The 27,424-nt window shown below is 44.7% G+C and overlaps 1 long non-coding RNA gene across 1 annotated transcript; it reads right to left on the bottom strand.

The window, feature by feature from the left end:
- Positions 1–16,117: 16,117 nt before the first annotated feature.
- On the bottom strand, positions 16,118–17,874 carry LOC306669216. Its single transcript, XR_013766060.1, has 3 exons — positions 17,761–17,874; positions 17,151–17,217; positions 16,118–16,573 (listed from the first exon to the last, which is right to left on the bottom strand). It is a non-coding gene; the product is annotated as an uncharacterized lncRNA (long non-coding RNA).
- Positions 17,875–27,424: the final 9,550 nt, after the last annotated feature.

Here is a 27,424-nt window from a genome sequence, read left to right as displayed (position 1 = left end):
AATAAATTCACCCCAGAGGAACTTGCAGAAGTAGAGGATATAAATATGCACAGATAAGTATCTACATAATATATTTCCACAAGGGAAAAATGAGCCCATTCAAGGGGCTGGTTCTCTTCCCCGTGCACAGGCTCTCAGCTCTTGTGTGTTTCTCTGTGCTTCATACCCACAGCAATCCAGGTCACTGGGGCGCTCATTTACAAGTGATGCCTTTGGGTTCTTTGGCATTATTGATCTTCAAAAATCTATTGCTCAAAGTAGGCCTTAGCAAGCTCAGAGTGAATGTGCAGACTGAATACCCTTGACCCTCACTTGCCCGAGATGCTGGAAGAGGAGCTCGCAGGCTGGGGACCTAGAAGATAAGACAAGACCTCCTACTTCAGCTCTCTGCCCCTACGCTGCTTTGAATACTGCATTTGACATTCGCAGCAATAGAGCAACACCATAAATTAAGAGTGTCCCTTAACTAAGCACCTATCAACACCAGCTACTGTGCTGAAAGTTCCCCTGCATGGTTTCACCTAACCCTCAAAACCAGACAGGGAGGGGAGGCCTTTCAGACAAAACAGTGCGGGGCAAGGGAGAGTAACCTACTACAAGGCCACGCGGCCAACGAGCAGGAGAGCCCCGGGCTGGAGAGGCCTCCTTGGCTCCACAGTCAGTCATAGCCTGTTTGGCTGGAATGGAGAGGGAGCCCAGACGGTTAAAACACAGCCCACACACCGACGTGCGCCGGGCTGCACCCCCCTGGGTTCATACGTGGAAGCCCTGACCTGCAATGCCACTCAGTTTGAAGAGACTGTGTTTAGATAAGGTGATAAAGGTAGCGCCTTCCTCCTTAGAAGAAGACGAAGTGACACTGGGGCACTTGCACTTGGAGAAGACCCTACAGGGACTCGGCAGGAAGGCAGCCATCTCCAAGCCACGGACGGAGGCCTCGGCAGAAACCCAGCCTGCCAGCACCTGGATGGTGGACTTCCAGCCACTGAACACCAAACTTGGGCTAACTCACTCACCCGTCAATACTTACTGAATAGCTACTAGGCGTCATGCTGGACCCGAGAATCGAACCTGGGGAAAGGCACTGCTCCTGAGAAGTTCAGAGTCTGAGGGGTGCGACCTGCCCATCAGTCAGCGAGCACCCCAGCCCCGCTCAAGCACGCTTTCTTCAGGCGTCCCTTGTGTTGACAGTGCTCACCACAGGCCAGAGACTGCTCTCAGCCCTGGGGACCCGGCCAAGTCACTCAGTCAGACCCGTAGACGTATTGATTTGGGGTTGTCTGCGTGGAGGGCTGAGGCCTCGGGGAACCACAGAGCCAGAGAGTGACCGTGGCCATGAGAGCCGGCTCCAGACCCTGGAGCGAGGCCTTTATTTCAGGGAGCAGGGCCAGAGTGGCTAGAGGAGTAACCAGGGAAGGTGCTGCAGCGGGAAAGCAAGTCTGGCATCAGGAAGCAGAGACTTCCTAGGATAAAGGAGAACCACGCTGTGCTGGGTGCAGCAGGGAGGCTAAGGAGAGGACCTGCAGCCCTCCCCGGGGACAGAGGGGAGAGAGCTTCACCCGGAGGAGGGGGCACCTCCCAAAGATGCCCCGCGGTACTGGGAAGGCGGGCGCTTGTGCAGGGGTGGAGGAGACCCTGCTTCCTCCAGACACTGCAGGCTCCAGTCCATGGAGGCACAGAGGACCTGCCATCGCACAGGCCAGCTGTGAGCCTCAGCTCTGCCGTGTACTTTCTGGGACACCCAACAAGAGCATCAACTCCCCTCCTCGGTTTCTTCATCCACGAAGTGCCTGTGGTTGTGAGACTAAATTCAGAAAATGCGTGTGCAACCAGCCTGCTCCCCGCCTTCCCAGCCCAAGGCCCACAGGGCACCACGGAACAAATTCCCTGCTGCCCCACCCTGCTCAGTCGGCAGCCCTCTGCAAAGTTCTCTTGGGAAAGGCTCACAGTGAGCCCACCCCACTGCACTCCAGGGGTGGGCCAACCCTCTGCTGTCCCCAAACTGCCGCAGCTGAAGTCCTGGAACGAGCTAGATGCCAAATCCACACGGCAATGTCGTGTGTCGGTTTTCCTGAAGCCTTTACAATTTGGACTTAAAACCTCCCGGCACGCCCACTATGAGCCTTGGTTGGGCCTGGATTGTCCCTGAGTGACATGCACCATGGGTCCCCCGTGCCCAGCTTTGAATCCAGGAAGTTCTCCATCTGCCACGAGAACATACCTTTGGCAGGCCCACCCCCCTCATTTGGCTGGATACCTCCTATATATGCCAATCTCGTCCAGGCTAACAGAGACCCCGGCACACAAGAAAGTCAAACGCAAGTGAGTTCCCTTTCTCCCCTGTCCAGTACCCTGATGGTGTTTACGCTTCTGACTTGGGATGCCCCTTCTTCCGTTCCAAACACATCTGGGCTTGACCCAGGTGCCAAGACGTGGTCATCCATATGGTGGTGAGCTAGTAAATGTCTAGCAAGCAGCCCTCCGGGAGAAAAGGCCTGATTTGTAGAGTCTTCCACCTTCCTGCTGTGAACACTCCCGCCGTGGTCAATGTCAGTCTACCAAAGCGCCTCCAACCTCCTTATAACATGCCCCGAAATGTTATCGTCGGCTTCCCCACACTGGTCTGAGACCCCCAGCGTGGCACTCAACTGCTCAGTCACCTGGAAGTCTTGGCTAGTGGCTTATGGAAGCAGCTTGACAGTGCATATCTGCTTAAGGAAGCCTTCTGCAGGTCCAGCTACTGCCCGGGAAAGACACCTGCGAGCCAGGGGGACAGACGCCAGAGGCCCAAGCCTCACCTAGAGCTGTCCACTATTTTCACGTGGTTCGAGAAAGAATTATATTTAAATGGCATTTTGAGGGAAACAGACACACCCTGACTGGTGACATCGCAGGGATGATTACTGAACAAAAACACTGTCACCAAATAAGTAAATAGTGACAAGTTTATAAGATGCTGTTGGCAGTAGCTGGAGTTCTCAGTGCTGAACACTGGAGCGGGGCATGGTGGGAGCGGCTGGTTAGCCATTTGTCAGGCAAAGTCAAAACAGCCCTCCAGCTACAGCACAGACGGCAGACTGCAGCTCATCAGCATTTTATTTATGACTCTTAATTAGCAAGCAAAAAAGGAGGGAAGAAGTTCCCAGCTTGGGATGTACATACTCACACAAATATATTTTGCCCAGAAGTTATCTTTGTCAAAATAATTTACATCCCCACAACCCCGAGAGGCAGGTATTATAACTACACTTTATTGACAGGAAACTTCATCCTGGAAGGTAAGTATAATTATCCCAGTTTCACCAATGAAGGTCCAGAAAGGCCAAGCTTTTTTTTCCCAAGGTAACAGAGCTAGAGCATGACAGAGCTGGAACCCCAGATTCTAATGCAAAGTCTTCCTCAATCAGCCTGAGGTTGGCTCTTCCTTGGTAGGTCATAGTAATGGTGCATTGGCTTGATTAAGAGTTGGCTACCAAGCTCATTGCATTTGGAAATAAACTTGTCAATATAATATAATTGTATATTTTAGGGGGAGGGGAATTACTGAGTGATTGGGGAACATAGGACCACATAGAGAGGCAAGATGACACCCTCTCTGCTTTGGGAAGAACCTGGGGTCTTGCATTATGATCAACAGAGTCTAACCAGCTACCAGAGTGGTAATAAAGATCAGATCCCACAGCTGAGCAAGCTCAGGTGACTCTGCTCTGTGGAGAAGGACTCTTTGAGCCGCTGGACGGGCCTTTGTGAGGTACAGGAAGCATCCAGAACGTGAGCAAGCCTAGCGAGTGTAGACACGTCGATGACTAACCTGAACCGTGCACAGACAGATGGCACTGGGAACTATTGCAACTGGTTGCTTCTGATCACTGATTTGAAGGGGGAAAACCTTGACATTTATCTAATAGAGAAAAGCCATTTTTAATGACCTAAATCATCTTTATTATAGGCTTATTTTGTTTTTAATCCCTGCTGGCCCCGGTGCATAAAGAGTTCATATTTATTCCTGTGTCTCGCTAAACACTGGTTTGGGGGGCAGCTGCGTCCAAGCCGCTGAGAGGTGTGGTCGGCATTGCCGGGGTCGCCAGTGTTTCAGGTTCTCCTCGCTCCAGCCACCCAAAGGCAGTACTCCTTCATCCCCTCGAGGTAAAGAATGGCCAGGCGACCTGCTGTACTATTGAAATATCCACTGAGCTGCGTGCCAGGCCTGGCGGAAGGGCTGGCTGAGGTTAAAGGACCCACCATCATCCTCGGTCTCCTCCTGACACAGAGACCTGCTCACATGGCCAGGACAAACGGTCAATGGACGCCCAGAGCCCTCTGCCAAGTGGGATCCCACCGAGGCATGAAAACCACCGTTCCCACAGCATGACTTCTCACGACATGAGAGGAGAAGGTGAGGAGGAGGAGGAGAAGTAGAAAGTACAAAGAAAGGCTGACAGCTGGACATTTTGAATCCCACAAGGAGCCCGAGACTCTGAGTTCCTGAAAAATCAGTGCCCAGCGCACTGATTAACCACCGTGGTTGATCCCAGTTAGTCCCGTAACTGGCAGGGCTACTAAGAGAGGAGGGCAGGGAGCACGCGTAGCCCGGATAGAGGGAGGATTCCCATTCCAGGCAGGATGGAGTGCGAAGATGCCAGGTTCTATCATACCACTCAAATTGACCAGCAGGAAACATCGGATAATGAAAAAATTTGAGAAAAACCATACGTGTGATGCCACAAGGCAGCACAGTTAGTGTTGAAGTTCGCCACGTATGGAAATCCTGGTAGTTAGGCTGAAGGCACAGGCACCTCTGAAAACCTGGCCATCCTTCAAACCCTACTTACGTATTCCTGCCAGTGCTGTATGGCTGAGGCTGGCCACAGTGGACCGACGGAGAGGAAGCGCAAGCCGTCAAGGCCAGCAGCGAACAAGACCCCTCGGGAGCTGGGTGGCTCAGCCGAAGGAGCCAGACGCAAGCTAGCAGCCTTGTGGGCCTGCCTTGCTCTGCCTCCTGCCCTCGATGCAACGGGAAAGGACCACGGGAAGGCAAAGACAGGCTGTGCACCTGCAGCAGCTGCCTGGCGTCCTGTCCCATGAGCCCTTTCCCTGCTCCAGATGGCTGGGCCATGTCCACCAGGGCAGGGCCAGCCCACTGAGCGGCCGAGGAGGAGCCACTGCAGCCTCCCCATGGCACTTGGTGGTGGCGCCTGGAGGGGCACTCTGTGTTTGCTTTGAAGTGCGAGTTTATAACAAGGACACTGGCGTCTAATCCAACCCCACCCCAGATAAACCTATGTTGTACAAAACGATGCAACTTCAGGGTCCAAATGGAGGTTCTGCACACCTTTCTTTAAGTTTCTGGACTCATAGAGGATTGGGTGTGAATCATCACCTTACATGTGTTCTCCAGGCTGCACGCTGAATTCCTACAAATAAGAAGTTAAGAAGCCATGTCCCCCGAGAGCCTAGGCAACCCACAGGGCAGCGATAGCTAGACACCATGACAGCCTGCGTCCCTGAGCCTGGGACAACGCAGCTGCTCCTCCTCCAGGTGGAGAAAGGGACACCACGTGAAAGTGAGTGCCTGCCACGTCCGCAGCCCCCTCAGGGCAGGTGGGCCTTGTAAGGGCGGCCAGTCACAGCCCCACTCAGTCCCCTTGGGGGCCTGGCCTCCAACCTTCTCTCCAGATAGACTGGAGACGCCACCAGGGGATCCCAGGGGACTGCCTCGTGGTCCCTTTCACACTTCTCCTCCCGCTGGAAATTGACCAGGAAATATAAGCAAGCGCATCACGAGTTGTTCACGGGACCTGAAGCTGAAAAGATGTGTCCAGAGAGCACGTGTCACATGGGAAAGCTACAAGACAGGGGTGACCAAGTCAAGACTGAGCCAAGGAAATGAGCTCATGAAGAGGTTCAGAGTCAGAGGCCGGCCAACAGCCGGGACTCAGAGGCAAATCCCTTGCCGGGGAGGCCGAGGTTGGGCCGTCCCCTGGCCGAACTGCGCTGGGTGGAAATCCCGCTGCACCCAGCTCCAGCTTCCTACAGCTTCCTGGATGCTTCCTAGCATCCCTGGAGGGTCCTGCCAATAAACCCTGTCGGCAAGGTCACCTTGGCGGGTGCCCTATCTCACCTTCAGACCGCTGGGCATGCGTGAAGGGGACCAGGTTCCACAGACGCCTGGGTGCTGGCCACCAGGCCTGCCCTGACACTCCTCCAGTAGGACACCAGATGCTTTTCATCTCGGGCGTTTGACACTTAGCCTGGCAGTTTATACTGTCACTTATTTGTGCAGGGTTTGACGCTGTCTCAACAGCTCTTTGCTCTGCAGAATATTTTTAGCATGAGATTGGGGGTGGGGTGCTGAGAGCATAGTTGGGGAGGAAGAAAGCTGTCCTAGGTGGACAGTGTCACGTCCTCGGTGCTGCCTTAAGTGCCTTGCACACACATGTGCTCAGAAAATAAGCATCCATAATGCCATCTTAATCCCACCTTCCTGTCTTTACAACAGACAAGCTCGGGGAACTGAAAATGAGATCCCGGGGGATCTCTGACAACTGAAGCCCTTCCTTCCTCCCTCAGGGTGTGAACCGGGGAACGCCTAACCGTGCCCATGTGGTTTTCATAGAAAGATATCACAGAGGCCAGTGGATTTCAAGGGAAAAGAGAAAAAGAGAAACCTTTTCAAATCCATTTAAAATAAGCCGTGCAGCTGTTTCCTGAACTCTGCAGAAGAACATCTCCCCTCCCCCACCTCCGCCCTCCAAACTGGCTTCCAGGTGACGCAATGAGGAGGCCTCTGCGGTAAGCTCGCTGGAGGGCCGCCGCGGCCAGCCCACGGAGCAGGGGGTGCTGCCACCTCTCGGAGGTTTGTGGCCAAAGCAAGACTCTGTCCCCGAAAGGATGCATTTCAGTGATATTATAAAATGTTAACGGGCAATCTGTTCTGAAATAATTGCTCAGCGTGTTGGCCTCCTTTTCCATTTTAGAATTTCAAAGGCATTGCAGGCCCAAAGCACTGCCAGCCTGTTAGTGGGACCCGCACTGGTTACATCTAGCCCGTCACAACCATGGCCACACAAAAGATTCTCTTCATCAATGAAATGCAATTAATGGTTTCATTGAAAAACTCCCGCCACTTCAATTTAGAGCTGTGTGCACGTTGTAGGGTAATTTATCTTTTAAGCTAACACCATTAGGAGCACCTAATCTCTGGGATACGCCCAAGTTTCAACAGGATAAAAAAAGAGTGTTTACAGAAACATATACAGGCACCTTCTTCTCCTTCCCTCCCTACACACACACACACACACACACACACATACACACACACAGACTCACAGGGGGCGACCAGCTCAGTTCCAGTTACTCAGCAGTCACAGTATCTCCCTCCTCGGTGGAAAACCTGATAAGACCACTGTGGAAATATCCAGGGTGTTCTGAAGAAGAACACCGATTCTGAGGCCTTTATTGCATGATGGTCCTTTTGAAATATTTATATTGATCGGCCCAGTTCCTGAGAGGAAATAGGTTGTTTCTCTTATTCTCCCAGGTATAGGTCACCCGAGCAGTCGGGCTGTCATTTTTTAATCTCGGCATTTCCCCGTGGATGGTGAGAGGATGATTTAAACGGCAACATTAGCTGCTTTAGGCTAGATTTTCAAAGCTACGCCGGGGGAGTTAAAAGCGCAAATCCTGTTATTGTTACAGGATTAATGCACAGAAGTCCCAGAATACCACTTTGGAAATGTAGCCAAGGAATATTATTTTAATGTACTGTATGTTATTTTTAGACCCAGTGATAGCCCAATTATCAGCTGCTGAATCAAAAGTAAGATAAGACAGATAACTGTCCTTAATCCAAAATTCTAATAAGGGTTTGGTGTTTGTTTTCTCATCACTTGGAAATCTGGGTATTCAGAGGGAAAAAGTAAAAGACAAGCCACGGCAGCTACCTCCTGCCTGTACTGCTGCTGGAAAGCCTGCTAGTTAGAGAGAGCACAGGTTCTGTAGAATATTGAGCACAGTTGCTCCATCCCAGGAGAGGCCTTGAATCATGGGGCCTCTTGACCACAGCATAAAGAGCTTCAGATCAGCCATGGACATTCAGGGTCTTGAGGTAGCAAGTCAGATTCCTGCCTCGGTCCTTTCAATTTCTGCTTTTACACATCTTAGAGTGTTGTTCAAAAATAACTCTGTGAAAGGTTTCTCGAGTGGAGTGACTTGGCTTCCAAGTTGCCCTGTGGGTATCAACCAACATTTATTGATTCTCCAGATCCCTGCTGTTGGGTTTTATTAAACTGGGCGTGTCGTTCCTTTTGGGCTCGGAGTAATTGCATAGATCAGAAATGACCACATCCCTGTCTCTAGGTGGCATCTGGACCGTTTGATGATGCCCCAGAAGAACACCTGCCTTTCTGTTAGTGAAGACACACTCCCCACCGGCAGCTCCCCTGACCGACTTTCAAAATCCCAGAGTATCTTCTGTTATCTCAAAGGGGACTTGGGGCTGTAGCTCAAAGGTAGATGGCATGCTCAGCATGAGAGAGGCCTGCTTCCACACCAAAAAATAAAAAGTGAAGAATCACAGTTGTCTCTTGGGGGATTGGTTCCAGCACCCCCAGCAGATAACAGAACCCCCCCTGCTCAAGTCCCCTCTAGAAAATGAATATCTAGGACTAGTCTAACACCATAAAGCAAACACTATAATACATATGTGTATATTATGAATAATTCCTCATTTCAGAACTTGCCACATGGTAGGTTCCTCTGAGTTAAGGAAACAGCACAGTTTTTAAAATTCATCTTTTACATATGTGCATTATTTTTTTAATTTAAAAATTTATTTTGTGTAGCCTTTGTACATGATCTCAAGGGTAGCAGGATGGCGAACCTAACACCTGTGGCGGGTACTTGATGTGTGTCACTGCAGAGCCGACCCTGGTTACATGTCAGCCTCTCCCATGTGGTTTGTACAGAAAGGTTGATCTAAATAGGACTGGGAGGAAATTCTCCATTTCAGTTCCTGCGGCGCTCTTTACATCATAACCCTATTCATCCATCTCTGAAATGGAAATGATTGGATCCTATCAATGAAAATTATAAAGGTAGGTGGATTAACAATTCTTGTGAGAATATTTATATTTTGATATGAAAGACACAATACTTATATCTTATGAATATCTCTTATTGGTATAACAGTAAATCAGACACTGTATGAACAGTTCCTTCTCATGAGGAACATTTATTTAAGAACTACTAGGATGTAGGTAGACTCCCATATTTTACCAAGAACACAAACTGGCAGCTTGGCTACCAGCTTGTCATGTATCACGTGTTTATGGAATAAACACATAAATGACTGAACACTCTGCATCACTAAACTTGAACTTTGCAAGTTCAGGAATCAGAGAACTCGTTGTCCCATCCTAACGTGGAAGGACCAGCACTGCAGTGGAGGGTTATTCCCAGGACAAAGTGAGACAAGGTATGTGGAGGTGCCCAGGATCCCCCTCCTGGCTTTCACGCCCTGTGCAATACCCGGCCCTGGAGTGTACGCTGCGGACGTGCTTCTGACTAATAGAACGTGGCAAAGGCAATAGGCTGTGCTTCTGTGACAAAGTGACAAAGCCTGCAGCTTCTGTCTTGTGAGTACTCTCCTTTTCCCTCTTCCTATGAGATGCTCATGTGGCAAAGCACAGAGAGGGACCTCTGACCAAGTGGGGGTAGCTGGGACTTCAGGCCAACAACCCACAAGGGACAGAACCATGCAAAAAGCCTTGTGATCAGGAGCAGATTGTCCCCTAGTTGAGCGTGGAGGTGACACAGCCCCAGGTAACAACTTAAGGGTGACCCTGAAGCAGGGGACCTAGTCAAGTCACCCCAGAACTCCTGGCCCACAGAAACTGAGACACGACAATGTTGTTTGAAGTCACTCCGTTCCAGATAATTTGTTATGTAGCAATAGGTAACTAATACAGGGACCTATCAAAGTGTGGGCACTTAAAGAATAGAAGCCATTATACTCTAGGGGCCGATAAATTCCGGCTTATCTATAAGACTGGAGGTTTTTTTTAAACTGACAAAGAGAATCCTAAAGAGTTGTCCTTACTAAAGAGAGCCAACCAGTTAGTCAGTAGGCGGAAATGTCTGGGATGCCCTCTGCCAGCCATCTCCTCCTAATACCCAGGGCTAGTCCTTCAAGGCATCCAGCACCACACAGCAGGGCCACAGGAAGGTCTTCAATCACACACTTGTGGGAAAGATGCAGGGAAATTCATCACTGTGCAGCAGGGGTTGAAATGGCAGTGGTCTCCTGAAATCCACTTCCGTAAAACACGGGCCACGTGGTTGTCTAGCCTGAACTCTGGCCTCGCGGAAATTAAACGGCTCCCTCAGTAGCTCTATTTTGAACGGTTCTCATTGCCGGCTGTAGACAGTTGGCTCTTAATCCATTTTATAGAAGCACTTTCTGTTCCTTGGATAAAAGGAAGTACATAAATTTCAAGAGCCATATTACCATACATGCATGGCTCTGTTTGGGCACAAGCACGTTGTTCTTGTCATAAATTCTGACTCAGAATGGGAGCTTAGGATTTACCGTCTCTCTCTTTATAGTTACAAGATCGACTAAACTGATTACAAAAAGAAATATGTAAGCTTTGAAACTGTTCACACCAGTGATGTGGTTCAGTAGCTTGTAAAAGTGGCAAATAACAGCAAGCCAAAAGAAAGGAATTTCTGGAAAGACAGCGCTCTTAACAACACAGGGTCGGTGGTGTTCAGAACCCAGGACTTTTGGACCCTGGGATACAGCGCACTGTCTGTGTTAGACTGAGGTCCTTGGGTGTGGGTTGACCCCCAGCAAGCCCTTTCTCCATCACATGGAAGTTTCCAGAGCCTCTCTCAGAGGGTGCACCTCCATAAGTGAGGGGCAATCCATATGGGGAGTGGAATTTTCTCGAATGCTTGGAAGTCTTCAGTTACAAATGTGTGTGTGTGTGTTGTGTGTGTGTGTGTGCGCGTGCGTGTGTGTGTGTGCGCGTGCGAGTGTGTGTGTTGGTTTGGTTGTTAAAACGACCTCGTGTACAAACCACATGGGAGAGGCTGACATGTAACCAGGGTCGGCTCCACAGTGACACACATCAAGTACCCGCCACAGGTGTTAGTGAGGTTCACTGTCCTGCTGCCCTTGAGATCAGGTACAAAAGGCTATACAAAATAAAATTTTAAATTGAAAAAATAAAGCACATATGTAAAAGATGAATTTTTTAACACTGCGCCAGTTCTCGAGCCTATGACAAGCTTCTGTGTCTTTTTCCTGCATTCAGGGCAGGATAACGGAGACATTCAGCTAGAAGTCCACACACCAGCTCGCAAGCGTATGAGCCCCGCCTCCTTATGTACTAGTTGCCAGGTGTTGAACATGGTATTTTGATCCATAAGCCTCAGTTTCCTCGCATGAAAAGAAGAAATGATGCTATGTCCTTCCTAAGGTTGATTTGAAGGTCAAATGTGATAAGCCACGTAAAGAACTTGGCATTGTTCCTGGCACATAGCAAATAAAATGAAAAGGTAAATGCATAGAGCATTATGGTTTTATGTCAATCCTCGTATCATGAGTCAAACTTTTGCCACTTTGAGGACAAAGAATGTTGGGGTCTTAGCCCTGGATTTTTACGTGGGTGGACATTTTTCAGTGATGTTTTTGGAGAGTTTACCGGGGCTGAAGCTCTCTGGCGGGCGGTCCTGAGCGTGTGTTTTCTCTAGTCCTCTGCATCTGCTCTAGTCCTTCTCCTCCCCCTCCTTGGTGATCTCACACCTTCCTGACTTTAAATTCCATCTGCTTGCTGACAACTCCCAAATTTAAATCTCCAGCCCGATTCCCTTTCTGAGCTTCAGATTCCAATAGCTAAATACTTGACATCTTCATTAGGATGTCCTGTGAATCTCAAATAACTCCTCCAAAGCAGAGCTCACCACCGTCCCTAAAAGCCAGCTCCAGCCACAGTTCACACGCAGGTGGTGTACTGTCCCCCATTCCAGGGGCTCGGGCCAAAATCCTTGGGGTCATTCTTGCACCTTGTTTTTCTTCTGTAGTCCATATCTAATTCACCCAGAAGTGCTATTGGTTTGATTCTCAAAATATATCCAGAAAGTGACCATCTCCCTCTACTACTATGTCACCCCTCGTCTGAGTCACCATTATCTCTTACCTCCAATAGCCTTCTTTAAAAACAAGAGAATTTTGAAATAATCTAACTATATATTCTGAACCTTTCAAGAGTTAAGTCCTGTAGCCCCAAAGTATCCAATGCATATTTTTCAAAAACAAGAACACTCCCCTATATAGCCAGCATACAACTTTCAAATCAGGAACTCAATATTGACACTACCATCCAATCCCATTCAAGTTTCACTAGTTGTCCCAAAAATATCTCTTTCCCTCTGTGGTCCAGGATTTTTTGAGGAACACATGCTGTGCCTCGTTATCATATATCTTCCGAGTCCTTCCATCTGAAATAGCACTTCAGTCTTTTCCCACTTCCATGGACTCGATGCTCTTAGCTTGTGTGATGGTATGGCGGGTAACAGCCTCCGATCCGTGTTCCCTCGTGACCAGACTCAGGTGGGGATTCCACAGAAATGACATCATGCTCTTCTCCGGTCATCACATCAGGACCTGCACTAGTAGAGTTCTCAACTTAAATTTTAAATGTAAAAATTGCAAATTAAAAATTGTGATTTAAAAATTACAAATGTAATCTAAAATTACATTTTCCTTTGTAATTAATGAGTATGTTATGGGGGCAATATTCCTAGATTATTTCAAAATACCTGTTCCTCATGAAACCCTCACCCTCAGACTTAGCCTCCATCGACAACTTCAGTCAAAATGATCCATACTGAAGGTTGCCAACTGGTGATCCTCTACTTCCATTATTCTGTCTGCCTTTACTAGTCCATACTCTATGGTAAGGAAATCCCTCCTTGTTCGTTTGTTTCATTTATTCATTTATTTGCTCAACCAAAGCAATATAGACTCACACATTCCTGTTCTATTTGTTGAATTGTGATCCATTATTATCATGCATTATGCTTATAATTATCCTTGATCGACCATGAGAGATCCTATATCTTCTGTAATGTTCCCATCATTCCCTGAGCATTTTCTTATTTTCCAGCACAAGAAGATGTTCTAGGTTCACCTTGTACTTTCCAAGCCCCCATCCTGAAATTAACCATTAGTTATTTTTCCAAGAAGCCCAGGTTTCTTTTAGTTAAAGATGGTTTTCAGAAACCAGTGTCTGGATGCTTATTATACTTATTGTTACCAGGGTGTTCTTGCTTCTAAGCCCTCTCTATGGACAGAACTAGAAGATATGCATACTTACAGAGTATATCAACACACATTTATACATCTATAATTAGATGATTGATAGATACATGGATAAATAGATAAACAGTAGACAGAAAATCATTAGTTCATACTGACACCTTTTTCTTGTCAGGTCTTTTGGTTACCTGGAAACTCCCTGGAGAGTCATCGGTCAGAGTCCACTTTGGAAGAGGGAAGGAGCTGGGGTTCGGTGTTCTCAGGTGATCACAGCAGCAACCCCAGCTCAGGAAAAATGGAGCTGGCATCTGCCGTTGCTTCCTCATTGCTCCATCTTTTTGTCCCGTCCAGGCCCACAACCTATTATACCATGTTGCCCATGTTTAGGGTGGGTGTCCCCTCAACTTGCTATCTCACAAGCCAAACATTTCTAGAAACACCCTCACTCACCCACCAGGAAGCCTCTTAATCTATGCATCTCTTAATCGGATCAAGTTGACCACTACGATGAACCACCACACACCTCCAGTTCCAACAATACTTCAGAGCTCCTACTGGCCTCCCCACTTTCTGTGCTTAAAAATTCCTTCTGCAAGCAGTGAGAAACTTGGCTTCTCTTATCCTCATTAGACTTACTTATCTATGCACTCAATCCACCTATTTGCTCAGTATCAGCTCCCTGCCATGCCAGCTGTCCCTTAAACCCATACACCACCATGCCACCACCACCCCTGCACACTGTCCTCGGCTTCAGGCCCCACATTCTCCCATCCCCACCCAGCTAGGCTTCTGCATGGCTTCCAAGTTCCCCTTACTGTCAGTTTTTAGCTGCTATGTTTTCTCCTCTATGAGGAAGGGAATGAGAAAGAGGAGGGGAAACCATATTGCCTTCTACCCACAGAGTTTATCCTCACTCTAGAGCCAGAGCGATCCAGTCATATCCTTCCTCTGCTCAAAAGCATCCGATTCTACATTTTACTCAGGTTGAAAGCCAAAGCTCTGACGCTGGCCTCGAAGGTCCAACTTGATCTGGGATCTGTTACTTACTGTCTTCATCTCTTACCATTTTTCCTCTCTCACTCTGTTTATTGCCCTTTAAAAAGGCTGCACTCCTTCGATGCACACCTGACCCTCCTTATCCCCTCTGTGTTTTCCATCACATCACCGTGTTCCAACACGCTACGCGATTCACTTAAGAATCATCTTCACTGCTCACTATTTGTCCCCTCCTCCTCGCGACGCCAGCAATAACGCATAAGGTCTTTTGGGTCAGGGAATTTTTTCCCCACTGGTGCATCCTAAGCACTTAGAAGAGAGCTTTCTGAAATTCTATCCCAAAATTGTTTAATTATAGATTAACTCGATTGATTATTTGAGAGTGGGACCCTCGAAGGTGCCCAGCTTAGAGTCAAGGAACATTTTAAGGACTATGACAAGATGACTTGCTGTGTAGACTGATATTCCCTCAAAAATAAAACCTTTGTTTTGTCACATGGTGAGGAGCAGTTAGAAGAGGTTTCTGAGAAGCTGTAAAAATTTGAAGGTCACTGGAATCCTCAACATGGTTTATTTTATACTTTCTAATTCTACTTCCCTTATTGGGTCAGACCAGAACCTATTCCTGTTACTGAAGCACTTCCCTGAGAATAAATGACTTTCCATGTCCCCTCATCAATAAAATCCCAGAGTAAATGAAAATGTTCATCATGCCATTCTTTATTACAGTAAAATATTGAAAGCAACCAAAATGTCACCCGTGCAGGAATGATTAAGTAAACCACGGTGTATGCTTTTGTCAGGCATAGAATTTGTATTTGTGGTCCTCCACCCAAACTCACTGAAGATCACCTGGATTAATTCACACTGACAGATAACATTTACTGAGCATTTAAATGTGCCAGGCTCTATTTCAAATAATTTATGTATTATTTCTCTTAACCCTCACAAGAATCCTATGAGACAGGTACTATTATTAATGCTCTTTTGCAGTTGAGAAATCTGGAACTTGAAGAGTAGATTGCAAAAATAAGTAGCCTCTCCATCATGCTAGAAAACTACAGCCAGAAATACCTGGGGTCTTAACTCTGCTTTCCTCCTCTTTTCCAGTCTGGGTCCAATCAAGAGAAAGAAGACACATGGTGATTTGAGCAGGAATGTCTAATATAAAGAACCATTAATTACAACTGGAGAGTGGAGTGGCAGGAATTGGCTATAAGAAGGAAAGAGAACTCGAAAGGACATGGGAATAGGAACAGCTATCCACCCTCAGGGCTCTGATACAATGCCCAAGAAGGGATCTCTAACTTCTCCCCAACCTGGGGCTGAAATCCAGACCTCTCTGGAGAAGGCATGGTTGTGGCTCAGTGAATTGCAGAGAAATTACTATGGTGTCATGCTGAGCAAACTTGCCGGAAACCTACTTTCTGGCACTCCACTCTTGAAGGTCCAGAAATCTGTTCAAAGGGAGACATCTCTCTGGAGGGATTCCACCTCAAAAGCACTGTAGGGATTCAGCTTGACATGACTGCCATCATCATAAGTTGCAACCACCATGATTGTCCCGGGGGGACCTGGTCTGTTTCCTCCACTGATTCCCAGCATACTATGAATAGACAAAACCTCCAGAGTGTTACGTGGAGTTTTATGACCCAGACTCTGGTGCCATCAGAGCAGGGAATGTGCCTAATGTTCTTGATATTACCTTGAGATAAAGCAGGTACATTGCAGCTTGGATGCAGTCGCTTTTGTCCTGACCATGTTATAAGACCCGTCCTCTGACCCACATTGTGGGACCTGGTCGTACTCAAACAATTACTTGAGAAGAGGTGAAAGAATATGCTCCTGGCTACCATGCATGACAGGAGCCAGGTGCTAGAGAAGCCACAGGCACTAAGCAGCCTGCCTAGTAAGCAAAACCCTTACCTCTTGCAGTGTCTTTCAAAGCGCCCTTTACTGACGAAGCCTAATATGATGCCAAGAAACAAAGAGAAAATATTCAAAAGGCCCATATCCATTTTCTCAGAGCAACAATGAAGAGTGAATTTGTAGCTGTGAAGCAAAAAATTGATACCTGACACATCCTCCAAGACAAGAATATTACTTAATTCTTTGCTGAGTTGGGTTCCAAGGAAGTTCAATGTTGTAATAAATCTCTTCAACAAAACAAAATAGTTTGTCCCGTGAATTCTTCCAGGAAGGATATAAAAGGGTGGTGAACCGGTTATGGGCCTTTGGAGATTCAGAGGCCTGCTGTGGAGAGAAGCAGCATAAGCCATGACACCATCAGACGACGCAGGCTGGGAGAGGGGCCGGGGTCTCTCCTCTCCCCTGACCCATGTCGGGGCACCATGCAAGCTGACTCTCCATGTCTGTCATCCTCTCCAGCGATGGAGCAGCACACCATAGAAGAACATGCCACCTCAAAAATGTCATGAAGAGAGAGTTCTTCGTAAAACAGAAAACTGCTTGTTATAACCATATGTGGAAAAAGCCGGGTGCAATATTGTAGAGAAACAAACGACTCTACATAGAAATACAGGTCAGAAGGAAATAATCCGCAGAGCTGTTTTTGTTTTTGTTTTGCTTTTTAAAGGTGGATTCTGAGTAACGTTTTGATCTTCCCATTATTTTTCCATATTTTGCAAATTTACTGTAGTGACCATATGCTGGTTATAACTTGGGACAAAACCATTTATTTTTAATAATAACAGCAAATATACATGCCATATCTAGCTGTGTCCTGAAATCTTCCCAGAGCCAAGGTTTGGGGTCCAGAATGTGGCCTGTAGAGTTTCCTACAAAGGATCCGAAACAGTTGTCTAGTTACCTCTGATCCAAGGTGACTGGGACCCAAAAGTCATCTGGCCACCTGAAATCAGACAGATCATCTACCCCTGTGATTTAAAAAAAAACACACACCAACATATTTACGAAAAAAAAAAAAAATGATTTCGTTTCTTGAACTTTTAGAATTACCAAAGAGCTATACACATCTAAGTAGGATATAAGAGAAAATCAAATATAAAGAATTAACTGAGGATTGGAATTCAAGCACATCTAAGCAAAACCAGCAGGATCTGAAACATTGGCAACTTGCTTGCCTGAGAATGACTCCTAATCTTTAGCTCTAACAGCAGTTTGGGGGAATCCACAGAACACTGAATTCTCAGATTATACCCATATTTGTTGGAAATTTTTGTTTAAATCCTCCAACACACAGCAGTGATGTCCCCCCAAACCACAACTCCTTTTACTCTTAGGAACTCTGCAATTCTCAACTCTGGGACATCCTCATGAGAGGTGTGGGGCAGCCACATCTAATTACGTAATTGTTTGTAAAGGAAACTGCGTAAAGGGAAAGAAATTCAAATATCAAATAGTAAGGATTATACAACAATAGAAAAGCAATGGTCACTTCGTCATCTGTGGCCTCTTACCTGGCACATGGTTGGGGGTGGTCAGTCTGAATGGACCACCGGACGCAACAGAGGACCCGATGAAGTCTAAGGATCTCTTCCGTTGTTGAGCAGAGGTCGGGTGGAACAGAAGCAATCGAGAAGAAGCACTCCATCAACAACAGAATACACAGGAGAAAAGCTGAGGAAGAAGACAAGTGCTAAGTGATCCCAGCTGACCAGGAATGTCCTTGCTCCAGCATTGGACGGTCCACACCCTGGGAAGCCCCACAGACAGGGGTGCTCCAGGATGCTGGCGGCCTCGCTGCTCAGACCTGACCAAGATGGGCTTGTTTGGGTATCTACACAAATTCAAGGCTTTAAGGGGCTGAGCCTCATGAACATTTCAGCAGGTGACAGCCGTGTGTGCCACCCCCATCTGTGGCCACATCCCAGCTCTTCTGTGGTCTATTCTCATTACCTGTCCACAAGGAGGTGGACCCTAGGGGTCCTTCAGCTGGGAGATCGGGGAGATCTGGGTATGGTGAAATCCTGGGTCCTGCTGGAAATGTCTGGGAAAAAAGTCACTTCGTCCCTGTGTTCACACTGAAGCAGCAAGGCCTGCAGGAGAAGGAGGCCTCCTTTGGTGGGGCTTCCGACTACCTAATAAATCCTAAAGAACTCAGAGACCCACGTGGCTCAATTTTTTTTATTAGCGCTCTCTTCAGGAAGCATAATTCGACAAGTGAGTGACTCAGTGATCTAGCCTTCTACCTACTTGCTTCCTTTAAAAGACCACGAAGGGAGTCCGAACGCGCGATTTGCACAGTCCTCTCCCGGTTCCCCACCCACTTCCTCTGGTGTTTTCACATCTCTCTCTACCCCCCTCTGGCATCCCCAGTAGACCTCCCTCCTCAACCCAGTAGGGTGGTTTTCTTTCCATCCTCTCCTTCTCTGCGCCCAGCATATTTCCTGTGTCCCTTAAAGACCGAGCTCCTTTGCACAGAGAGGTAGAAGCAGGGGAGAAGCTGGGTCAGGAATTATGGAAATCTCTCACAGGAGCTTCTGAGGTCGTCTGTGATTTCTGTTCCACTGCAGTCCTGGTGTGGGTGTCTGGCACAGAGACCCACAGCCCGGCACGGCTGAAAAGGACCCCAGAATTCCTGGGCCCACTCCCCTAATTCTAATAAATGAGAAAAACAGCAAAGACCCTTAGTAACTCATCCGAGGTTGCAAGGTGTCTTTTCCACGACTCTAGTGGATGACGTTAAGTCCTGTGATCTGTGGTCATTGAAGGAATGACTGTCAATGCTGTCCAGCCAGGGGTCACGGGAAGCACCCCTGGAGTTGAGTGAGTTGGCATCGAGTGTCGCACAGAGAGAACACGATGGCAGGAACGGTGGGGAGTGGCAGTGGGAAAGTGTCACGAAGGACTTGGGATAGACTCGGGGCTGCGGTGGATGATTTGGGAAAGGGATCAAGGAAGTGGGCTTGCCCTGGATTGTGAGCTGTCAGGGCGTAGGAGCACTTCCACGACCGAGCATCTTAATAAGTGTTGTCTAGACAGGGAAGTAGAGAGAGAGGCTAAAGCTAAAATTGGTAAAGAATCCAGAGTTGCCAGAACAAAGGGCCATTTGGATATTTTTGTGGATCGGGCAATGTTTGTATTCTGTCTATGTTCAAATGTGATTCCACAGTGGTCTTGTTTTTTCTTAGTCTTCACTGTCACCTGTCACAGAGTGGCCTTGACTGATGGTGATGCTCCTGAAGCATTTCTCTCTGTTTTTTTGTTTTTGTTTTTGTTTTTATAAACTTGCAATATACTTTTTTGGGGGGGCAGTGTGCAGGTTCCACCCACACCCACAATTTCTGCTCAGTGCTCTATTGTCATACGTGACGGTGGGACTTCTTGCTGCGTATTCGTACTGTGCACACTAAACAGTACACTTGGTTCAGTAGCATTTCCCAGTGCTTGTCCCCCATCCACTCTCCCGCTCCTCCCTCCCCGTCCCTCCCCGTCCCTTCCTCTACTCTCCTGGTCTCCCTTCCATTTTCATGAGATTCCACCCACCCCCCACCTTTATTTTCCTTTTGCCTGTCTAGCTTCCACATATGAGAGAAAACATGCCATCTTTCACTTTTTGAGTTTGGCTGATTTCACTTAACATAGTTTTCCCAAGTTCCATACAAATGACTGAAAATAACATAACTTCATTTTTCTTTCTGGCTGAGTAAAACTCCATTGTGTATCTATACCACATTTTCCTTATCCATTCATCTGCTGATGGACACGGAGGCCGGTTCTGTGGCTTGTCTGTTGTGAATGGTGCTGCTATAAACACAGGTATGCAGGTACCACCATAGTATGATGACTGATTCTTCAGGATAAATACCAAGAAGCGGGACAGCGGGGTCCTGTGGTGGTTCTGTGCCTAGTCTTTTGAGGAATCTCCAGAATGATTTCCAGAGTGGTTGTACTAAGTTACAATCCCACAAAAAGTGTAAACATGTTCCTTTTTCTCCACCTCTTCTCCAGCATTTGCTATTGTTTGTATTCTTGATGACAGCCATTCTGACTGGTGTGAGATGAAATCTCAGTGAGGTTTTAATTTCAATTTTCCTAATTGCTAATGACGCTGAACATTTTTCATTTATTCCCATTTGTATTTCTTCTTTTGAGAATTGTCTGTTTAATTCATTTGCCTGTTTATTAATTGGGTTATTTGGGGGGGGGTGATAAGTTTTTTTTAATTCTTTAAATATTCTGGATATCAATCATCTGTCAGAAGAGTAGCTAGCAACAATTTTCTCCCATTCTGCAGGTTCACTCTTCACATTCTGAATTGTGTCCTTTGCTGTGCAAAAGCTTTTTAACTTGATGTCATCCCATATATTAACTCTAAGCATTATTTTCTGAACTTCAGGGGTCCTATTGAGAAAGTCATTGCCTGTGCCTACATGCTGGAATGCTGATCCTATGTTTTCTTCTAGAAGTTGCATGGTTTCTGATCTAATTCCTATGTCTTTGATCAATTTTGAGTTGATTTTTGTGCAAAGTGAAAGACAAGGGTCTAGTCTCATTCTTCCATATGTGGATAACCAGTTTTCCCAGCACCATTTGTTAAAAAGGCTGCCCTTTCTGCAGTATATGTTTTTGGCACTTTTATCAAGGATCAGATAACCATATCTGTGTGGATTTGTCTCTGTATCGTCTATTCTGTCCCATTGGTCTATGTGTCTGTTTTTATGCCAATACCATGAGGTTTTTGTGACAATAGCTCTGTAATATCATCTGAGGTCAGATATTGTGGTGCCTCCAGCATTGCTTTTTTGGCTTAGAGTTACTTTGGCTATTCTGGATCTTTTATGCCTTCAAAAGAATTTTAGGATTGTTTTCTCTAGTTGATTTCCTGATTTCTTTCTCAGCAGATTTGATATTCCCCTATATAGGAAAGTCATTGATGTTGTATGCTGGTTTTGTAACCTGCTATTTTGCTGAATTTGTTTATTACTTCTAGCAGTCTTTTGGTGGAATTTTTTTTGCATCTTCTACATATAGGATCATATCATCTACAAACAGTGATAATTTTACTTTTTCCTTTTCTATTTTTTATCCTTTTTATTTCCTTCTCTTGCCTAATTGCTCTTGCTAGAATTTCTAGTATTATATTAAATAGGATTGGTGAAAGTAGACATCCTTGACTCATTCCAGATTAATAAAAGAAATGCTTTCAGTTTTTCTCCATTTACTATGAGTCTGACTTTGGGTTTTTCATATTTAGTCTTTATGATGTTGAAGTATGTTCATTCTATCCCTAATTTATTAGTGTTTTTAATCATGATTGGGTGATGAATTTTACCAAAGTTCCTCTCTGCATCTAACGAGATGACTAAGAAATTTTTGTCCTTAACTCTATTTATATGATGAATTGCACTTATTTTTTAAAATATTTTTTTAGTTGTCAATGGATCTTTATTTTATTTATTTATTTATTTATATGTGGTGCTGAGAATCAAACCCACAGTGCCTCACACATGCCAGGCAAGTGCGCTACCACTGAGCCACAACCCCAGCTCTGAGTTCCATTTATGGATTTGCATATGCTAAACCATCTTTGCATCTCCAGGCTCAAACCAGGTTGGTCATGATGTACGATCTTCTCAATATGTTGTTGAATATGATTTGCTAATAATTTAAGAAGGAGTTTTGCTTCTAAGTTCATCAGAGATATTGGCCTGTAGTTTTCTTCCCTTGATGTGTACTTATCTGTTTTGTGTGTTTTTTTGAGTGTGATACTGGCTTCATAGAAAGAATTTGAAAGTGTTCCATTCCTTTCTATTTCATAGAATTATTTGAGGAGTATTGGCATTAGTTCTTCTTTAAAGGTTTGGTAGAATTCAGCTGAGAATCCATCTGATCTGGGCTTTTCTTTGTTAGAGGGCTTTTTATTACAGTTTCTATCTCATTGCTAATTACTAATCCGTTTTGTTTTTCTGTCTTCTTGATTCAATTTTGGCAGTATGTGTCTACAAAAGTATCCATTTCCTCTAGATTTTCTAATTTATGAGAGTATAACTTTTCAAAATAGTCCCTAATGATCCTCTGGATTTCTGTGATGTCTGTGGTGATTTCTCCTTTTTAAATCTCTAATATTATTAATTTGAATTTTCATTATAGTTAGTTTAGCTAAGCCTTATCAATCTTGTTTATCTTTTCAAAGAATCAAGTGTATGTTTCATTGATCCTTTGTATTATTTTTTTTATTCTCAATTTCATTGATTTCAGCTTTGACCTTAATTATCTCCCTTTTTATACTGGTTTTGCAATTGGTTTGGTCTTCTTTTTCAAGGGCCTTGAGACCTGGGGTTGTGGTTCAGTGGTAGGGTGCTTGCCTAGCATGTGCGAGGCCCTGGGTTCAAACCTCAGCACCACATAAAAATAAAATAAACGTGATGTGTCCATCTACAACTAAAACAAAATATTTTTTAAAAAAGAATATGTTAAGGGCCTTGAGTTGCATCATTAGGTTATTTATTTAGGATCTTTCTGATTTTCTTATGTAGGTACTCAGAGCTACGAACTTTTCTCTTAGAACTGACTTCATACAGTCCTAGAGGTTCTGGTAGGTTGCATTACTGTTCTTGTTTGATACTAAGAAAATTTTAATTCCTCCCTTGATTTTTTCTATCATCTGTTCAATTTATAAGTTCATTACTCAATCTTCATGAGTTTATATAGTTTCTGTAGGATTTTTGACATTGATTTGTATTTCATTCAATTATGATCTGAGAAAGATGCAAGGAATTATATCAGTTTTTTAGTATTTGCTAAGAGTTGCTTTTTGGCTTAAAATACGGTCTATTTGGGAAAATGTTCCAAGAACCACTGAGAAGAAAGTGTACTCAGCTGTCATTGGATGAAATACTCTGTAGATGTATGCTGAGTTCATTTTACCTACAATATTTTTCAGGTTTGATGAGTCTTTACTGCGTTTATTTCTAGATGACCTATCTGTTAGTGTTGAACTCACCCGGTGTTTCTGTGCTGAGGTCTGTCTGAGGGTTTAATTCAAGTGTGTCTGTTTTATGTAACTAGTTCCACCCACATTTGAAGCATACATTATTATTACTATATATTCTTGTTGGATTGTTCCCTTTACTGCTGTGAAGTGACCTTGTCTTTTCTGATTTATTTTGGTTTGAAGTCTGCTTTGTCAGATATGAGAATGGCTACTCCTGCTTGTTTTTAGGCTCCATTCACATGGTATACCAATTTCCATCTTTTCACTTTCAGCCTGTGACTGTCTTTGCCTATAAGGTGGGTCTCTTGCAAACAACATATAGTTGGGTCTTGCTTTTTTTAATCCATCTGTCAGCTTATTTAATTGGACAGTTGAGACCATTTACATTAAATATTATTATAGAGAAATGTTTATTAATCCCTGCCACTTTGATTTCTTTCTCTTTTTTTTAACTGAGAATTGAACCCAGGGGCCTTTACCACTGAGGTAAGTCCCCAGCCCTTTTGAGACAGGGTTTCACTAAGTTGTCTAGGGCCTCACTAATATCCTAAGGCTGGCTTTGAACTTGCTATCCTCCTGCCTCACCTCTTGAGTCACTGGGATTACTGATTCCTTTCTAATGTTTAATTTGGTCTTATTTCTCATTTGCTTAGCTAGTCTTCAAATGATAATTGTTCATTCGTGAGCTCTGGGGTGTATTTCATCTCATTTTCAAAGTTTGGAAATTTATCTGTTATTATTTCCCTGAAGAGGTTATCCATGCCGTTATCTTGCATCTCCCAACCCTCCTCAATTTCAGTATTTTTCTTATATGTGGAGTACTTCTTTAAATAAGTTCTGTCGTATGGGCTTAGTAGTGAGGAATCCTTTTAGTTTCTGCTTATCTTGAAAGGTTTTTATTTCTTTATTTATTTTGAAGGATAGATTTGTTGGATATAGCAATCTTGATAGTTATTTTCTTTGAGGACTTGGAATACATTGGACTTGGAATACATCATTCCAAGTCCTCCTGGCTTTTAGAGTTTTTGCTGAGAAATCAGAAGTAATTCTGATTGACTTCCTCAGAATGTGACCTGCCATTTTTCTCTTGAGGCTATTAAAATTCTATCCTTGTTCTCTGTGTTAGGCATTTTAATTATAATGTGTCATGGAGAGTTTCTTTTGATCTTGTTTATTTGGGATTTTGAATTCTTCCTGTATCTGGATGCTCATCTCATTTTCAAGGTTTGGAAATTTATCTGTTATTATTTCCCTGAAGAGGTTATCCATGCCATTATCTTGCATCTCCCAACCCTCCTCAATTTCAGTATTTTTAAATTTGGTCTCCTAATGTTGTCCCAGAGTTCTGTGTGTTCTGGCCATGGAAACTTATTTTCTTTTCATTGATACTCACTCTCTGAATGTTAAAGGTTGGCCACTTTGTTTTCCAGCTCTGAGAGTCTGTCTTCATCATCATCTACTCTCATCAGAGAGATTTTCAACTGATCTTTTTATTTTATAAATATATATATCTTTCATTTCCATGATTTGTTTGATTCTTTGTCAATATCTCTATCTTCTTATTGAATTTCTCATTCATATCCTGTAGTAACCTCATTAATTCACTCAGTTGTTTTTCTGTGTTCTCTTGGAATTCATTGATCATTTTTACAATTATTCTTTTGAATTCTTTATCCAATATTTCATTTACTTCAATTTCTTTTGGTAGATATTTCAGGTGAGTCACTGGTTAATTATAAACTTCAGAAAGTGTCATGTTACCTTCCTTGTTTTATGTATTATTCTGTTGGGTTTTATGCATAAATTGGGATGGATTTCTCTTTCACTCTTATGTTTGGTCTTATGTTTTCACTCTTATGTTCGGACTTGTTTGACAAGTCCTCTCTTGCCAAACCGTCCCTTGAGACACCCCTCCCCAACAGGTGTGGTATCCAGAGCCTTTGTGTAAATTCTGTTTTTGTTGTAGCAGTAGATGCCCATGAATGGGACCTGAGGACTCACTCTAGCTATTCCTACATGGAACTTTGTTGTTAGTTTGGGTTTTTGTCTCTTCTGTGTGTGGAGCAAGGCAAACCATCTTTTGACTGAGTCTGGTTCAACAGCAGAGTCTCTACCCTGTGAACTTGTAGTCCTCTGTAGGTTCCAAGCACCTCACAGAAATTGGGGAAACAAACAACAGCAACAGTGAGTTCAAACAATGTACAGTCTCAAAATAAATACACAGTTCTTACTATGATGTCTACAACATTAATTTTTACCACATAAACAGGAATGCTAAGGTCAGCAATTTCCAACAGCAAAAATAATAAATAACCATGAACTAGATCTGGCATTGAAAAAAACAATAGGTGTTGACTATGTCATCCACAGCAGTAGTAGTAGTAATATCATAAATGGTGAGGACAGGAGTTATATAAACCAATTAGTTCTAAAAACAATAAAAATACAGTTTATTAAGAGAAAAGAGAATGTAATAGGAAGATAGAAGAGAATTTACAATGTTCAAAATGTGAGCAGAAAGAATGCAAAAGAGACATAGCAGATGATGGTTATAAAGAGGAGAAAAAATAGGAAAAACAAAGTAAAGGAAGAGAAGAAGGAAGAACAAGAGAATTTGTCTACTAGTGGGAGAAGAAATGAGAGAAAGAAACAAGAGAACAAACCATAAAAACAAAAGAAAGCCAAAATTAACAAACCCAAAATCTTAACCTTCAAAAGACAAGGAAAAATACGTACATTTAAAATGAGAAAAAAATAAGCAAATATGTATATGTATATGTTCCACAAACAAATGAAAACAGCAAGAACAGCAAAAATAAAAATGGAAAAAACTTCTTAATGAAAAACGAAAGGATTGTCTCCACTGAGATGGTTATGGTTAAAACAGTTGACGAGAATAGATAGTCACTGCATGCAAATGTCCTTCCTTCCATTTCTTCTTGGGCTGTGCATTGAGAGCATAGCCTCAATTTGTGCTGCTCACCAAACTGCCAGTTGTAGCAGCCTAAGACCAAAGACAGCTCTCAGCTTCCCTTCCCACCAATATGAAGGAGGATGAAAATGGATGTACTTTCAGATAGAGCTTTGTCCGCATAGACCAGATCACTGCACTCCCAGGGAGGGACTGCTGCAGAGTTCTGTGAGTGGAGCTCTGGAGGCTGAGACCCGGGTCTAATCAGGAATGAGGGCTTTGTTGGGTGGTTTCTGCTGTGGAGAGATTTGATCAGCACACCCCTAGGCCCTGGCAGTTGTCCATCTTAGTCAGGAGTCTGGATCTCAGAGCCTTCCAAGAATTCTACTCATGGGGCAGGCGAGTCAATCGTCCACACACAATCTACTGTGCACAAACACAGTCTTCCCAGGCTTAGTCCGTGAGTGTGTTCACGCCTGCCTCTTCAGACTCCAGACCCTCTGCAGCTGTTCATGTGAGCTGACTCAAAGGAGAAGCAAATTGGGCTCCCCCACACTTTCCAACTTGAATCTCCCCAGGTACAATCTTGGTGCCTGTTTCACTCATGTTTTAGGTACACCGTAGGTCCCTTGGTAGGAGCTTGCCAAGACAGTATAGCAATGTTTGCAGTGACCTCCTGCGTCCACAGCAGCAACTGTGGCCACTTCAAGATGGCTTCACCTCAGCTCTCCTCAAGCCATTGAGAAACACAGAGCACTTTTCAAGCACCAGTGCACAGTGCAGCTTCTGAATAAGCTGAACTCAAGCTGCTTTTCTGATCCACAGGCTTTGCCATGCCAGATCTATCCATTGGGTTTCTCTCTGGTTCTTCCCCCCTCTGTGCTGAAGCTGTGCCACTCCTGCTATGGCAACCAGCTCAGCTGCAATGTGCTCTTTCTTCTTTGTTTAATGTGTCCAAATTTCTGGGTCTCTAAGACACTCTGACAGTACAGTGGTTTTTTTATTTGTTCTTCCTAGTTACACATGACTGTAGAACGTGTTTTGACATATCATATATGCACAAAGCATAACTTCCCATTCTTGTGGTTGTACGTGATGTGGAGTTACCCTGGTCACTTAGTCACCTATGAACACAGGAACGTCACGTCTGATTCATTCTACTCTGACAGTTCAATACTGAGTTTTAGTGAGATCCCTCTTTCAGCCACCTGTCTGAGTAGGAGTACTCCTGCTGATGAATCCCAAGCCACAGAGCACCTAGGAAGGCAGCTTC

Source organism: Sciurus vulgaris (assembly GCF_902686455.1).
Source record: "Sciurus vulgaris genome assembly, chromosome: 9".
Lineage (NCBI taxonomy): Eukaryota > Metazoa > Chordata > Mammalia > Rodentia > Sciuridae > Sciurus > Sciurus vulgaris.
This window is presented reverse-complemented; position numbering and strand designations above follow the sequence as displayed.